The sequence below is a fragment of the Nicotiana tabacum genome, chromosome 16, assembly GCF_000715075.1.
Source record: "Nicotiana tabacum cultivar K326 chromosome 16, ASM71507v2, whole genome shotgun sequence".
In the NCBI taxonomy this organism is placed as follows: Eukaryota; Viridiplantae; Streptophyta; class Magnoliopsida; order Solanales; family Solanaceae; genus Nicotiana; species Nicotiana tabacum.
The window spans coordinates 152,543,495-152,549,771 of record NC_134095.1 but is presented as its reverse complement, the minus strand read 5'-3'; the positions used below and the strand labels follow the sequence as shown (position 1 = coordinate 152,549,771).

Below are 6,277 nucleotides of genomic sequence, written 5' to 3'. Positions count from 1 at the left end.
AAGTTAGCCCGTAGGCTTCATGGATAGTCCCCAAGTTAGGGTTTGCTCGAACTCGGGTTAAGATAACCCTCGGGCTTTTATGATCGAGTGAGGACTTGCTCAAGCTCGAAATAGAGTTAGACATTAGGCTTCATAGATAGTCTTCAAGTGGGAATTTTCTCGAACTCGGGTAGCCCTTGGGCTTACTAGTTGAGTGAGTACTTGCTCGAACTCGAAACGAAAATATCCCTTAGGCTTTATAGTCGAGTGAGGATTTGCTCGAATTCGAAATAGAGTTAGCTCTTAGGCTTCATAGATAGTCCCCGAGCGAGAATTTCCTCAAACTCGGGTAGCCCTCGGGCTTAGTAGTCGAGTGAGTATTTGCTCGAACTCGAAATGAAAATCTTAGGTTTTATAGTCGAGTGAGGATTTGCTCGAACTCGAAGTAAAGTTAGCCCTTAAGCTTTTTTTATATTGGCCCTTAGGCTCTTTTAGATCGTCCTTTAGGCTCTTTAAGTTGGTCCAATTCGGCCTCTAAGACGGCTATAATTTTTCCCTCTTTTCGGCTAAAAGACTTAGTGAAAATTTCTTTATGCTTTAGCATGTGTTTTTTGTACCCGTTGGGTTTTTCGAGGGTTCAATCGATCAGAACTCGTTCGTGTTAATACCTCTTGAGGCTTTATCAAAGGCTGATATTATCAAAGCCTTTAAATTATTCGAATGCTGATTTTATTGAAGCCCTTTTTTGCTTTTGCCGAGGGTAGCCAAATTTAACTGGTTTTTCGAAGTATTTGAAGGCCTTTAATTTATAGTAGTAGTCAGACGTCTCCGCGCCGCATTATTTCGGCCATAGCCTTTTACATTTAATATGACCGTAGTCTTTAATATGGTCGTAACCTTTAATATGGTCGTAGCCTTTAATGTGGTCGTAGCCTTCGGTTATGTCTCTTGGACTTGTTTCCCGATAACCTTTCGAACTTGTCCGAAATGTTAGTCCCCGATTATGATGGCCTTGTCCTTTGCGTCGAGGGATGCCTCTTTGAGGTCTTATAAATTCAAGTTCAGATACTCGAATGTGTTGACTGTCGATAACAGTCCCCGAGTATTTGAGGTGTATTTGGCCCTTAAGCCGTTTCTCGTGGAATCACAAGTACGATGTTTGTATAGTAGCAAGTTTCTTTGATACACAAAGTGTTTTGATATAGAAAGAGTGCTTCTTTGGATAATTGGTACATGCGTACATGTTTCAATATCGGGGCTCGACTATTCTATATGGACACGGTTCATTTGACCGTTTGGACGATTACAAAGTTCTCCTATCGAGACTTGATGGCCTGAAGTGATTTCCTTGCAACAAAGTAGGCATTCGAGGGCAATGCCCTTCGGTACTTGAGGTTTATTGTAGGGAACCTCGGATACCGTTGAATTGCTCTAAGTTAACACGACAATAGTTTCCTTGTTAAAAACCTCACCGGAAAAAACCTATTTTGGACAAAAACTGGTCTAAGGAAAAAAGAGTGCAACACGTGCTTTAAGGTCCAAAGCTTCATGCTGATCCTTGTCGAAAACCTGCAAGTGTTAGTCGAAAAAATAGAAAGGATTGGACTGGGATCGTACCTTTATTTGGATGTAGAATATTTAACATGATCTTCTTCGGCATCAAGCCCCCGTGAATTTTGACCTCGATCATTTCTCCTCTCATTTCGTGCAAAGCTTTGCCCAGACTCGTTGCTTCTACGGTCTGCGTTATACGGTTGATATCGATCTTTATTCGACCTCGACTCCCGATCGATGTCCCTTTTGATCCTACCCATGGGCCTGCTAGGATAGACGGACCTCGAAGGAGTCCCTAGTTGATCATCCTCGACTCTAACCTTCGACTGGTACCGATTATGTACGTTGGCCCAAGTGACCGCCGGTTACTTGAGTAAACTTTGCTTCAACTGCTGTGAAGCTGTGGAACTCCAAGTGTTGAGACCTTGAGTGAAAACTTGAACTGCCCAGTCATCGGTGACCAGAGGCAAATCCATTCTTTTCGCTTGAAACCGAGATACGAATTCCCTAAGCATCTCGTTATCTTTCTGCCCTACCTTGAAAAGGTCTGACTTTCTCGTTGCAATTTTAATGGCTCCGGCATGTGCTTTTACAAAAGAATCTGCAAATCTAGGGGGAAGGGTCTTTTCACGAACTTTTTAGAATCTAGCCCTTCCAATATCGGTGGTGCCCCTGGTATTTGGTCGACCCGGGAGTTGTATGTTTTTACTTTTTTGTCGTTATCCTCAATCTTTTTCTCGTCGGACTCGATCCTCTTGGTGAGTTCCTCGAGCATCCTCATAATCGTGGGGTCATTCCCCGAGCCATTACCGCTTGATCTATCTGGCACTGGCTCAGTACGTCGACTTGGAGTTCTATTATGACTTTGAACTTGAGCGATGGTAATTTGTTGAGCTTGTAGCATCTCGAATATTACTTTGAGGCTAATTCCCCCATCTCCTATAACCTGTGTTCCTTGGCCCCCAGATCGGGCTTCCCTGCACACACTTCCTCCGATGTTTGTGCTTAGATCCGCATTCAAAGCAATATGTGAACTACCAACAAAAGATTCCACATTTGGCACTTCCCCAGGGTTTATCGGTGGTACACTGACCCCTACATTGTTGTTTTCCCCATGAAATCCAAAACCATCATTGTCGAGTACAGGTGCGTTTTGGGAGTCTGACATGTTTTAACCTAAGAACAAAAAATTCTTGACTAGAAAAAGTGTAAAAATAACGTGTGTTTGAGAATCAGTACTGAAATAATCACTATTATCTTTAGCCCCATGGTGGGCGCCAAACTGTTTACCTCGAAAATACGAGTAACAATTAAATTTGATTTGTGGTTTTAAAGATACGTGATTCAGTTTAATACCAGTTAATATTCAAGAAGTATAAAGTATAAAGGAGAGAAACGAGTGAATCAAACCATTGTTACTTAAGCAGTATCGACCTCAAGCCCAGTGACCCCGAGGTGGGTTAAGAACAATGAGGCAAGAACAGTAAAGCAAGAACAATAAAACTAAAGGACAATTCTGATGAACAATGAGTGAGGAAAGTAAGATAGTATATTCTTTGCCAATGATTGGATCCTCTTTATAAATGATTGGGGTCCCCTTTCTACAATGGAGGAACCCTAAATAAGGTACATTTTTTTTTACAGTAAGGAATCTTATTGGGACAACTGTATAACCGCCTAGTACGGATTTGTACTAATTCATACAAATCTATTCCGGAATTTACGCCATGATCTTAGGGACGTGACGGGAATCTTGCTCATTCTGTTACAAACTCGGAACGGCATTATCTCGAGGCTGGTCACGTTCGGCCTTGATGTTCATCGGACACTTTGATCTTCGAAGCCTCCCATCGGGCTCGCTCCTAGTCTATTTCGATCTCGCTCTCGAAGTGACCCTCGAGCTCACGAAATCGGGTAGCCCCGATTTTTACCTATACAACCTTAAATATAAGTAATAGTTACTGCTTTTACGGCTCGAACTCGTAATCCATAGGTAACATGTAGACAATTATATTGTTGTTTCAAGGCTTCCTTTCGAAAAGTTGTCCATTAAGCAAAACCAATAATTAAGCACATGATGACCAATGTGTGTCGGATTTGTTCTAGTGAAACGGATGTTCATTTACATTGGTATGAGATGAGAGTTTAAATGGAATAATATATTCAGTGAGGATTCACATAGTTAGTTTTAACTTGTTTGAGATTGAGGCATAGTTATGCCGTTGAAATTGATATCTAATTATTCGAGTCATACGGTAGGGAGTCTTCTCTATGGAAAAAGAAATGCTTTGTTTTATTCCTTTAAAAAATATTTGAAGTGGCACAGTAGTTGAAAATTGCAGTAGCTATATGAGGCTGCAAATTGAATTGGAATTAACTGATTGCAGGACTAAACCAAGAAAGTATTCGCGTTTCGTACATTAAAAATGTTTAACAAATTTGCTGACAGATGGGGATGTAGCTCAGATGGTAGAGCGCTCGCTTAGCATGCGAGAGGTACGGGGATCGATACCCCGCATCTCCACTTTGTAGTTTTTCTGTTGTATTACACCATTCTTTTGTTAATTCTTGTAATAATTCATTTTGGGTTTATGTAGTAATTCTAATAGCATTTGATTAAAAGTAAACTCGTCTTAGAAGTGAGAATCATTTGAATCCCTTGTTATCCAATAATGTAAAATCAACTATTATATTACACATTTGCAACCAGTTAATTAGCAGATAAATGAAATTATTAAGAGGTTATAATTCACATACCACAAAGAAAACTATTTCATATTATAAAAGTCTAAGGACCATTTTACTACAGCATCGAATTTGTAGATATCATTTTTCTTTGTCCTTCAATAGAAGTACAAACCTAGCTAGTACAATACAATTCACATGTTTCTGGATTTTATTTTGACATTCGTCCATGGAAAATCTTAAAATTTGGCATGAACGATAAATTAAACAAGTATAATTACTTTTTTTTCTCTTAAAATAAGTATAATTACTAGGAGTATTATTTTTGGTTAATGTAACTAAAAAAAATTCATCTTTTTTACTCGTCTATACTTTTCCAAGGAGTAAGTTATTTTGTAGCAAAAGAAAAAAAAAATCTTATCATAATGGGAGATGCATCTGGATAGTTTTACAGTGTTGGACAACTATAAATCAAATATTAATAAATAACTACCAACACATTGCACATTAAATACACTACGGACACACACATAAAATAAAAAATCAAAATTACCCCAATCTACCAAAATATTGAAAACACCAAATAATCGAGTCTCTTCAACCCTCAAAAATCAACTTAAGAGTTTATTTTCATGCTCTTAGAATACAGGAAATGAAAACTTAAGCAGCTGCATTATAACTTCCTTTTTTACAAATTTTCCAAATTTTGTTTTCTCAACATAATTATAATTATTGAAAACATAAACTTTACTACTGTTTGACTCAAAAGATATTGGAATCTTTTTGAACAAATCATTAAAAAATGTCAAGAGGTAAATCTTAGTTAAACATAATAAATTCCAGATCAATGAGCTAATTAAACAAATTGTACATAAGATGAAATAGAGGTAGCCAATCTTATTGAAACTTTCGTTGCGACTTCCATTAATCAATTGGGAGGTTCTTTTACATGTTTTCTTGGAGATTGCTACATTCTTCTTTTTCTTAAAAAGATTGCAAAAGAGGGAGGTAAGGAGAGAGGGAGAAGGCCCCTACAACCGAAGGTTTTCCCTTTTTATATATTGTCATGGGACCTTTGCTATTTAATTGGTTTGAATCTCTCTCTCTCTCGCACTATCTTCCTTGGTCGTCCCCTGGACGTTGTTCCTTCTGACTCGACGGATGTCGTGAGTGCGGGATGTAGAATGGACTATGTCGTCTTTCGATACCCTGTCGCTTGGACGGGATGTTGGTCAGCTTGACCGCAGTGGTCAGATTTTAACCAATACAATTAGTCCCTCCGTCTGTCAGGGTCGTCCCCTGTCGGGCCAGGCAGACGGATCATGAGTACTACGAATTCGAAAAAAATCTGACTTCTCGTTTCTTAGTTACGCTTCGTAGGTTTCAAGTGAGACGACGGCATTCTTTCGATACCCTTGGACCGTTGCGGCTGTTTCAGAACCGAAATGTCGTTTAGTATTAAAGCATTGTTTCGTGGTTGCCGCCATTATGACACACGTTCCTATGGAACTGAAACGTTTCGTGCCCTATCAGATTCGATTGGTAACTCTTCGATTTCGTGATTGGGGGGATTTATGTCTCTTATAAATAGAAGAAACACTCATTCGATTGACACACTTCTCTACCTTGTGCTTCAAAGAATTTAGTGGATATACTTTCTTCCTGATACTCCGAATTTTCATTCGCCCCCATTTTGACTGAAAACTTTCATCTTTCCTTTCCATTGTCTTTTTGCCACACCATCTTCACAAAATGGCTGGTGATTCTTCTCGCACTGGTCTCCCTGTCACAATTCCGGCGCCAAAAAATGTTGCTCTGGCCACCGGAGGAGTAGAAGTGGTGGAAGATGAAGAGGTTCCATCAGTAGTCGAGATCTTGCCTCGTCCTGGGAGAGAATGAAACGATTTCTGCGGTCGCGCGGGGTGGAGCCCGAACCTGTCCCTTCTGTTATGAAAGAAGAAGACATTGCAGAGTTGAAAGCTAGGTGGGGGATCCCCAATTACATTGACATGCGACCGACGGTAGGGAACGACATTGTTCATTTTGACCATCTCGGGTA

At 39.7% G+C, this 6,277-nt stretch overlaps 1 non-coding gene across 1 annotated transcript; it reads left to right on the top strand.

Moving 5' to 3' along the window:
• The first annotated feature begins 3,984 nt into the window (after positions 1–3,984).
• Positions 3,985–4,057, top strand: TRNAA-AGC (transfer RNA alanine (anticodon AGC)). Its single transcript has one exon. It is a non-coding gene; the product is annotated as a tRNA-Ala (tRNA).
• The last annotated feature ends 2,220 nt before the right edge of the window (positions 4,058–6,277 follow it).